Source organism: Gekko japonicus, unplaced genomic scaffold (genome assembly GCF_001447785.1).
Source record: "Gekko japonicus isolate JY-2015 unplaced genomic scaffold, Gekko_japonicus_V1.1 scaffold1385, whole genome shotgun sequence".
Taxonomy (NCBI): domain Eukaryota; kingdom Metazoa; phylum Chordata; class Lepidosauria; order Squamata; family Gekkonidae; genus Gekko; species Gekko japonicus.
Genome location: NW_015177055.1, coordinates 358,008 through 369,164, shown reverse-complemented (window position 1 = coordinate 369,164; position 11,157 = coordinate 358,008). Strand labels below are relative to the sequence as shown.

General features: G+C 44.6%; 1 protein-coding gene across 2 annotated transcripts in view; it reads right to left on the bottom strand.

Moving 5' to 3' along the window:
- Positions 1-10,917, bottom strand: part of P4HA1 (prolyl 4-hydroxylase, alpha polypeptide I) — a 50,056-nt gene extending 39,139 nt beyond the window's left edge. For both annotated transcript variants that reach the window (XM_015428139.1, XM_015428138.1), the window contains exon 1: positions 10,810-10,917. The gene's annotated coding sequence lies outside the window, so the exon portion shown is untranslated. The remainder of the gene's footprint in view (positions 1-10,809) is intronic.
- Positions 10,918-11,157: the final 240 nt, after the last annotated feature.

Here is an 11,157-nt window from a genome sequence, read left to right as displayed (position 1 = left end):
GGAGTAACAGGCGGCAAGATTTCAAGGCATCAACCAGATGTTCTCAAATACTCACAGCTAAAGGTTCTCAAGCACAATCTCTTGACTAAACCCATCAATCCCACTTTCCCTTATAATAACCCCTCTCCCTACAAGAACACAGTGGAGAGGGACTTCCGGGGTCTATGGAACAGCGATGGCGGACGCTCTTTCTACAACAGGGAAGGGCGGTTCCCAGACTAGCGGCCTGGAGGGGTGCCACCTCAAGTGACACCCCCGAGGAGCCTTTGTGATAGGCTCCAGGCCAGGGGGCTTTTGGGGGGTAGCCTCTTCAATGGCGCAATGCCGGAGAATTGAGGCTCCCCTCCGCCCCGATGGTCCAGTCGCTGAGTGGCCTTTGGGCATAAGCTGGACTGACCGGGACAAGCACCGGAGATCAAGTGGAATGGCATAAAACCGAGCGTGGTCAGATAAACTGACCGACAATGAACGTGAGTTCTGAATAAAACGGAGTAGTTTGAAAAGCGATCCCCCCCCTGCGGTTGAAAACAGTGATTGCAAAGAGGGACGCCTTATGTAAATGAGCGGCTAACGAACACAAAGGGGGAGAGGGGAGGAAGTAAACTGAAAGTGTTTTGAGAGACTTATCTGAATTGCGAAGTTGTCTGACGAGTTTTCCGAGTTGTGTGGAAGCGGTAGAAACTGTAAACAAAACAGGAAAGATGGCGGTCCAGCAGAGAAAGTTTAAAACGAAGCCAGGCAGTCAGAGTCCGAGACCGGAAGAGGGAGCAGATGTCCTCAAACTCCTGGCGGATATGCTCAAGCCGGTGATGCAGCAACTCGATGGTATTAACCAGCAATTGACCGTAATGATTAAAAACTTTGCAGCACAGCAGCTTCAGCTGAACGAAACAGAGAAAAAAGTGGAGCAGGCAAACGAAAAAATTAAAGAGACAGACACCACAAGCAAGAAGTTGAAGAAAAGGTTGAGAGAGGTGGAAACGAAGCAGAATTGCCAAGAGAATTGAGTTTTGCAGCTACAGATGGGAAAAGCTAACATGATTCTCAGGTTTCAGGGGGTTCCTGAAATGGATCAGCAAGACTTGAAGAGGGTGCTTGGTGAGATCATCGCTCCAGTAGTAGGTTTAACAGTGGATGAACTGGTAAACGAAATGGAGCCAGTCTATAGGGCATACTCCAATTACATTTTAAAAAATAACCTACCTGGAGAAATAGTGGTCAGGTTTGTAAGAAGACAAACCAGAGATGCCATTTTAAAAGCAACTTCAGCAACTCCACTGAAAATTGGAAACGTAACCATCAAAACCTTAAAGGACATTCCATTTGAAATTAGACAAAAGAGGAAAAATTATAAGGACTTAATTTCTTTTCTTCAAACTAATGGGATATCGTACAGGTGGGCGGTTCCGGAGGGGGTCATCTTTAAGATCAACGATAGAAGAGAGAAGATAGACTCCACTTTTAAAGCTAAAGAATTTTTGAGACGTCAGCTAGGGACAGACAAAGAGTCCAAAGAGGAAGAAATGAAGTCTAGTGACTCTGCTACCTTGGGAACGGATAAGGATTCTGCGGCAGAAAAGGGTGCTAGACCTGCCAGAGTGGTATACGATTTTAGAGACAGAAAACCGAAGTAAAGGCAGAAGGACTTGGAAAATGGCCTTTTGAAGCGATGTTAAAGAAGATGATCAGAGACTTCTCTCATAACAACAAAATAACATATAAATAATGAATCGTTATAAGCAAGAACTCTACACGTATATTGTGATATTATAACTAATTGTACTAACATTTTTACTAACAGTGAAAAGATCTCCTCCTCTTGGCGATTTAGTTTAGTGTGGTTTGCTTTCCTTTATCCTTAGTTGTAGTCCCTTCCCTAATATTTCTTTGTAGTTTTTGTAGTATTTGCAAAATAAAAAAATATCCCTCCGGGGATTAAAAAGAAAAAGAACACAGTGGAGAATAAAAGCAGTTTAAGGATTATGAACCTGGGTAAGTACTCTGGATAAAGAGCAGTTATTGTTTATGCTGAAAGACTGAGAGGAACGAACAAGACAAAACTTATGTACCGCCTTGACCTAGACAGCCCAGGCAAGCTCAGTCTCGTCAGATCCCGGAAGCTAGGCAGGGTCAACTCTGGCAAGTACTTGGATGGGAGACCTCCTTAGAATACCAGCAGTTGGGAGGCAGGGGCAGGCTTCATTCAGCTACCTCTCTGAATATCTTCCAGGCCACCCCAGTAGAGGTCAGTCACCAGACGTCGCTATGACTTCCAGGTGCATACACAGCCAGTCATCAGAGATCACCATGACTTACAGCTGCGTGTGCGCACACACAAAATACAACCCCCCAAATTATTATGTAACATGGTTTATTGATAAAAGTGATTATTAACAAAATTGTGAATGTAACCAGACGATCATTCCAGCTTCATAGATGAAGGTTCAGGTAGTGAATTTGCTTTTGTCCACTAATCCCATTACTTCTTTCTTATTATCAAAGAAGAAGTATACATATACCTCTTACTAGAGTGTCTGCTAGGTTCTATGCCCAGGTGATAAAACAGAAGAATAGTTTAAACAGGAACTTTGCTTTCTGATCTTGACGAGCCAATATATTAATGACCATATGTATACAATGTTATTAATATATATAGTTCAATTATAAACTGGATGTACATTTTAATAGTATATTTATGGCAGATTCGTATTTATCCTTTTTGTACTGTTGTATCCTATTGTATTGTATCCTATTTTTTACCTGGTCTCTGACGATATACTTCCATATAGATCTATTTCTAGAAGAAATGGATAGTTTCAAAAGTGTTAATGGCTGAATTTCCAGGAAATTTAAAAGATGCTGGACCTTTAAGAGAAACTGAGCAAATACACCTGTTTATAATTGACCAGAGAACGCAAAGTGCTTTCTCAGAATTAGATATTTACTAGCTTATCAGTATTTGGATGCATTGAATGAATAGTGCTGTGTATTTAAACAGAAGTTTCCTGGAAAGTATCGCAACTCTAACCTAACACAAGAGGAAAGATGCATCTGATGATAAGCAATCTTCCCAGGAACACCAAGTGTCTAGATGTGCTTTACCTCTCTTCCTAGTCTAATTTTGTGTGTCAAGTTTTGCTGTGCTGCAGATCTCCATCATTAATAAGGCAACAACCCATACTGTCCAATCATACAAGGAAGTAGTGAAAGGCAGCAAGTCTACGGAGGATGCTCAACAACAACACTCTGCCTGTTTTCCCCCATATATCCTAATATAGATGGATCTATTTATCTATAAAAGGCTAGCCGAGATCCCGACGACTCACCTTCTACCTGATTGGACCAGCCTTTCAAGGACATTTGCATATGCAGGCTGATTGGGCCTTGCTCCATTCCAGTGTTACCCTCCCCCCCACCCAGCCAGTTGGGACACAGAGGTCATTTGCATATGTAGCCTGATTGGCCCTCACCTCCAACATTCTAAACAGTTTGCTGTTGTTGTTAGGAGTCATTGAATGTGTCCTGAGGTAAAATATATCTCCCAATCTTCCCTTAAACATTCACTGGGGTTGCCAATCTCCCTGTGGGGCCTGGAGATCTCCCAGAAATCAATGTGTTCCCCAGCCACAGCACATCATTTCCCCTACAGAAAGTTTCCCGGCTATTACAAGTGATCTCCAGATGACCAAGATCAGTTCTCCTGGAGACAATGGCTACTTTGGGCAGTGGACTCTATGACATTATACCCTGCTGAGGTCCCTCCCCACCCAAAACCCTGCCCTCCCTAGGCTCTACCCCTCAAATCTACAGGTATTTCCCAACCCAGGGTTAGCAACCCTGTAACTGGCTATGGAACTGCTTTCCAGACCTTTGGAACCCAGAAAACATGGCACAGGAGGAAGCACTTTTCTACCTTAGCTGCCACTGCATAGCCTCAAATCAACATAAGTCAGGGGTGGAGGGAACCATACCTATTACCATGCGGCTCTCCTCCCATACCACCCACTTGGGGCAGCAAAATGACTTGAGATAGCCTTATAGCTAAGCAGAAGGAAATAAACATGGCCCACCACCCCACCAGCCACAGCCAGGACACTCACCTGGAGCTTCTTCTTTCTAGAGCTCCTTGTATTTCTTCCCACAGTGGGCCTTACTCCTAGTCAATTATATGTTTCTAGCAACTGGCTACTACAGAATTCTGAAGTGGATCCTTTTTTTTTTTTGGCTGGCATGTTTTCCTCTCATAAAGAGAGGAAGTAATCTCTGGTTCAGAGAGTCATTTCACAACATCAGAAAGTTCATTGTAAAACTCATCACCACCCAAAAAAGTTTCCCTCTCCAATGCAACACAGAGATCACAATTCCAGACTTGACATCGTAACAGTCACCCACCATAGAAATCAGTTCAGGATCAGTAGGGTCAGGCCATAAGCTCTGCAATGAATGACCACAGGGTTTTTGCAATGCTTTTTCTCCCACTCTAACCTTGTTTCTTTTGGGCACATACCTCATAAAAGAGGTGTGTCAGTGTTACTGTCCAGCCTTAATTTACCCCTTCAAAGCAAAAGTAGCACATATACCAAAGCAATGATTGGAAGCCAAATCTATGTCTATCTATGCAGCGAAACAAGAACTGCTGTCAGGACATCATCATCTCGCTCTCACCCACACACAAGAATACAGTGTAGCTTTTTAAAGTACAATAGTTTACCCACCATGCCAGTAAACAACCAGAAAGTAGTCGTGAAATTAGGTGGACATATGTCAGGGTGCCAAGCACTAGGCTACTAGTGGGAACTAGTATTATTTGGCATTTAATAGGAAGTCCTTGTGCACAGCGAAGAGATGAAGCTGCTCTAACTGCCTGCCTAGCATAAAAAAACCAGGTATAGAAAACTTCCCTTTAAACAAACTAAGGTGGTCTCACATGAACCCCAGAGATAATTAGATCATTTGGTTTCAGATAGAAGTTCTTCGTGCTTTGACATTACACACACACAAACGAAGTCCATATTTTAAGGCTAGCTCAGAAACCAAATATTTGAGCAGCTGGGTAAGGAGGTACCTAGAATTTGATGAGTTTTTCACATCAGTATATTGCTGGACAATGAAGAAGCCTCTGATTGAGGCTTCCGGTTTATGGCGACACGCAGGCAGACTCATCTCCCAGATGCCCCGGGGATGAAAACTGCACACCAGCATGTGGGAGGGGGTCCAACGGGTCGAGACCCCCTCAGAGCCTTGGTAAAAGGCTCCCAGCCATTGGGCTTTTGAGAGGCGACCTCTTCGATGGCCGAAAGCCGGAGAATTGAGGTGCCCCTCTGCCCTGAAGGTCCTGGCGCTGAGTGAGCACATGGTACGAGGGCTGCTGACCAGGACAAGCGTTGGAGATTGGGCGAAATAAATGATGACGAGCGAGGCCGAATGGCCAACAATGAACTGTGAGTTGGGTTAAAGCAAGCATGAAGATATAAAAAGAAGCTGTCCCCCCTAAAGAGCGATGGGAAAGCGAGCGGGGGGGAGGGATCCCTCCCAAACGCATAGACAGATGGGGGAGTGGAAAAACGCAGAAGGACAGATGGGGGAGTGGAAAAATAAGCAACTAAAACTGTTTTAAGAGACTTACCAGAGCGCAGAAAAGCATTTGGGCGAATATTAGAGACTTTAGCAACTTTTCTGAAAAGTAAACAAATCCACAAAGATGGCAGGGAAGAAACTGGAGAAAGAGAAGCTGTTGAAATCGAAACTAGGGGCCAGTCCTCGAATGGATGAGGTCACTGAGCTCTCAAAACTCTTGGCTGACTCCCTGCACCCCCTGCTGGACGAGATCACTGGCATTAAACAACAACTGTCAGTAATTGGGCAGAGTGTGGCAGCACAGCAGATGGAACTGACTCAATCCTTAAAAGCAACAGAGCAAATGGGAGAGAAGGTGAAGGAAATAGACATCACTACTAAAAAAGTTAAGAAAAAGGTGCAAAAGCTGGAAATGAAGCAAGCTACAGAAGAGTCAAAGCTTTTACAGCTACAAATGGATAAAGCAAATTTGGTCCTATGGTTTCAAGGAGTCCCGGAAATTGAAGGAGAGAATCTGAAGCAACGGCTGAGTGAAGTAATAGCCCCAATGACAGATTTAACAGCGAAATACCTTTGCAGCGAGATGGATGTGGTCTACAGGTTCTATTCATCGTACATCAAGAAAAATAATCTGCCTGGGGAAATAGTGGTCAGATTCTCAAAGAGACATGTGAGAGATGCTACTTTGAAAGCAAATTCGGGAACACCCTTGAAAATTGGGGGCAATAATGTCAGGATTTTAAAAGATATCCCATTTGATATAAGACAGAAGAAAAACAACTATAAAGAATTAACCCTTTTCTTACAAACAAATGGCATCAGTTACAGGTGGTTAACCCCAGAAGGCGTCATTTTTAAGATTAACAATAAAAAAGAAAAGATTGACTCTGTTTTTAAAGCACGTGAATTTCTGCGGACACAGCTTGGGGAACCAGAAGAGGGCAAAAAGGAGGAAAAAGAAAGCAAATCTGATGGCAAGTTGGGCTCGGGGTCTTCGGATGAGGACTCTCCCTCTGAAAAGGGGTGGCTGCCCCCAAAAGCCCTTATAAACTGAGGATTAGAAAAGATAAGAATAAATAAGGGCTGAAGGACTCTGATTTGTGCCTGAAAAAATGTGGAAATAACTTGGGGATGCTCTGGGAATTTCTTTAAACATTTAAAGGAGGGTTAAACGATAATTAATCTAGCATAACTGACTAAATTCATTATATTATTAGTAGCTTTTTGAAAATAGCCTAGAAGATCTCTTAGGCATCAAGAAGCCTGTAATGGGCCGTTCTGGCCAGGCGGTGGCAGTATGGAGCTGCGACCCGAAGAGTCCTGGAGAGAAAGAGCTGACATCATCCAGCCAAGCCAAGTGGGAAAAATGCCGTCCGGATCACGTCTGAGTTGCAACTGAACAAATCCCCGTCGGCTGCAAAATGTGTGCTATGTAAAGATTATATGTGTTGCCCTCCCTTACCCCTATAAAGCATTGTTAGTCCCTTGTGAAATGAGTAACTGTAAATCGCTCAGAGCCAGCAGCTCTGCAAGGATTGAGCGATCAATAAATTGAAAGATTATCATCATCATCATTATTATCATTATTAATAAGCTGATGTATGATCTCCTACTCTTGGGTTTTTAGTTAGTTGTGGGTCTTTTTTCTTTATTCCCTAGATGTAGTTCCCTTTCCTATATTTTCTGTTGTAGTTTTGTAGTCTGGAAAAAAAAAAAACCTCCCCCCCCAGGGGGATGGAAAAAAAAAAGAAGCCTCTGATTGGGTGTTAAAAATACAAATGTCCTCAACAAAGTATTAATGTTCCTTTTTAGCATGTCTACAGTGTAACATATTGTTTCAAATTTTGCTCAGTTCAGAAAAATTCCAACAGCACTTATAGAAGCAAGTTTAGATGGATATTTTCTTCTTTCTTAACTTAATTAAATCCTTGCAGTATACTAAAACTTTAGTAATCGCTTAAACTGGCAAAATTCTATATGATTTCTGACAAACTGTGTGAGTGGACAATAATGTGGCAAATAAAGTTCAATGTTGGTAAGCATAAGGTGATGCATAATGGGACAAAAAATCCCATCAAGCATAGGCTAATGGGGTCTGAACTTGCTGAGACTGAGAGGGAAAAGATCTTGGGGTCATAGTGGATAGCTCAATGAAAGGATCAACCCAGTGTGCAGCAGTGGTGAAAAAGGTAAATTCTATGTTAGGGGTTTTTTTAGGAAAGGGATTGAGAATAAAGTGGCCAATACTGTAATGCCCCTATATAGATGTATGGTGCAGACTCACTTGGAATACTGTAAATAGTTTTGGTCACCGTATCTCCAAAAGGACAGGAAAAAGTGCAGCGGAGGACAACCAAGATGATTAGGGGGGTGGAGCACCTGCCCTATGAGGCTGAAGAGTCTGGACTTTTCAGTTTAGATAAGAGACAACTAAGAGGGGACACGATACAGGGTTATAAAATTATGCATGAGTGGAGAGAGTTGACAAAGAGAAATTTGTCTCCCTCCCTCAAAATAGTAGAACTTGAGGGCATCCAATAAAGCTGACGGGCAGTAGGTTCAGGATGTACAAAAGGAAATACTACTTTACACATAGAGTGATTAAAAGGTGGGATTGGCTGTATATGGCCACAGGAATAAACAACTTTAAAAGGGGATCAGATAGTTTCATGGAGCCAGGAGGTAACATCAGGGCCTTGGCCTCTATGCCCTGTTGCTGGCACCACTTTCCAAAGTAGCATGGGCCCTGCATAGTCCAAGACAGACTCTTTAGCTTCTCTTCTATATAAAAAGTGACACATATGCCTCAAGAGTTTGATCTATCTGGAAATTAACCAAATTTATAAACCACAAATAAGTGATGTGCTCACATAGCCAGATACGCTGCATACGCTTCAGAAGCCTTACGTTCATCTTGTTTTTTCAAATTTCATATACCGACATTAGGTACTACAGAATTACGTTCAGCATACTTCCATATCGTCCAAGTGTGATGTAATACTAAATTCTCATAAGCAGATGAATTAAATAGCTTAGGGCTCTGCATTTCTTATGAAATAAACTGGCAAGAAAAGAATACTATGCTTGTGAAAACTCAAGATTTTTTCACCCATGTGCCCTGCTTTGGAGAGTGCAAGTTATTCATCCTTAGCAAGGAAAAGTAACACTCTACATAAATGGCTCCCCCCCCATAACCAAGCGAGCAAAAGGTTGATGAAAGAATGCTACTGCCACGTATTTCACCCTCCCCCACTCACGTAATGGACACTCCATCTCAAAATCTGTTCCAAGTGAAATCTCATAAGGGGAACAACAACTTTCCCAGCTCAAGCAGAAACAGTTAACTGTCTACATAAACCCTCCTCTTTTTCTTTGGCTCTTCTGACCATTCTCATATTTGTTCCTACTTATTTGCAAGATCAATTTACAGTACGGGGGGGGGGGGGGAATCCAGAGCACGAGTAGCTAGGAATTTCTCCACAAACCAATCCAGTTCAATCCATTTACTCCAAGTTTTCTCTAAACGGCTGAATAAAGAATAGAAAACTAATGCTGCAACACGTCTGGGTTGTAGATGAATGAATGTAAGATTCCATTACCTAGTAAAAGCAAGACAGCCATTTTAAAAAATTAAAATATTAGGCCTCGCGTGCATTCTGCTATCAAGACAATGAGCACATTATCAAAACTGAGACTGAAAAACTTTTTTCAATAAATACATTCAAAGAAATGGAGACTGAAGAAATCTGACCGTCTTCTACACACACTCAGCCCCAATCAAAACACAGGAAACAAAAATCTCCAAAGTGTTCTCCACAGCTGAAGAAGGGTGGGGGTCCCAATAAAAGACCCCTAATTTCATTTTTCCCGTGAGGGTAGGAATGAAAATCCTTTGCACGCATCTGACAAGACTGGACTAGACAGAGCTCCACAAGCTGCCAGGCCCAGCTATTTCCAGGAAAGGAGAGTTTGCTCTGTCTGAGGGAGAGAGAGTGGCTGTCAAGCCCCTTTCAAGGCAGCTTCACTCTCTCTCTCTCTCTCTCTCTCTCTCTCTCTCTCTCTCTCTCCACTAGCTCAGCTCTTCCTACCAAGCTTCCCTGCAAAAGAAAGTGCCTGAGGGAAGCAGGGAGATGGGGGGGGGGGGGGAGAGACAGGCCCATGCATAAAATCTGTCATGCATCTACATAGTGGGGCAGAGGAAGGGGGCCACATGTGTGACCAAGGAAGGGTTTAAATTGGGGGGGGGGGATTGTAAAGGCTCCGGTAGGGTAAACTGCGTTATTCCTCTGCTGTTAACAAAAAGTAAACAGGACTCCAGTAGCATCTTAAAGTCTAACACCATCTTACTCCAGCATACACTTTCATGAGCTGGAGCTCTAATCCAGATGCAATCGGATTGTATGCAGTATGCATTCCAGTACTACCTTGAAGCCTTAGCGAGAGAGATCCTAAACAGGTCTACTCAGATATGGGTGGGTAGCCGTGTTGGTCTGATGTAGCAGAACAAAGTTTGAGCCTAGTGGCACCTTGAAGGCCGACGAAGTTTTATTCAAGGGATGAGCTTTTGTGTGCACGCACACTTCCTCAGAGACACGAAAATGGAATTTACCAGTCCATTCATATAAGGTCTACTCAGAATCCGACTTCAGTCTAATCAATGGGGCTTACTCCCAGGTCGGTGTCTGACGAAGGGGCGTCCACCTGGAAATCCTTGTTGGTCTCTAAGGTGCCAGGGGACTGGAATCCAGCTATTCTACAGCAGAACGGAACGGCTTCCCTCTGGAAAGTGTTCGCGAGACAGCACCCGCTGGTCTGGAAGCTTCCGCGGAGTAGAGCCCCTTTCTTCAGATCCAAGCGGCTGGGCTCCACTCCGCGAAGGCTTTGGCTGGGATTAAAAAAAACTGCGCCGAATCTTTAAAGCCCCGCTGGACGCCTGTTTCTTTTTGGCATTCAAAGCCTGACATACTTTGCGGACGGTTCCAAGGAGGAAGTTTCTCGAGGCGTCGGCGAAGCAAACGGCAGCAATTTCCACACCGCCTGGGAAAGTAAACGACGGAAAGCCCGCCGCCGCCGCCGCCGCCCCCCTCCCCTTTCCACTTTGCACCGGGAAGCGACCTCCGTTGTACGGCGCTGGAAGAAACACTCCCAAAGAAACCGAGTCAATTGAAGCCTCTCGCCATCGACAATGAACCCAATAAACCAAACGCGGGAGAGACAAGCCCGGCAACCCACCTCCGAGACAAAGCGCCGCCGCCGCTCCACCGTCCCGCCTCGCCTTGCTCCAGTCACAGACTACACTCAGCAGGCCCCTCTCGGAAGGCTTATACGGCCCGACATCCCGCCCACCGGACCCTGGAGGCGGCCCCTGAGAGCCCGGCAGCAGAAGCAGCGGCCCTACGTGAGGCCGGTCACAGCTGCAGCAGCAAGCCCCCCCCTCCTCCTCCACCCGGTCAGTAAGGCGCACGCGCAACCAGCCAGCGGATCCGTGCCTCGCCCCCCACTTCTTCTCCTCACGGGGCTCGAGGCAGAAGCCCATTTCTCCCCCCCCCCCCCCCCCCCCCCCCCTCGCCCGGGCGGGGG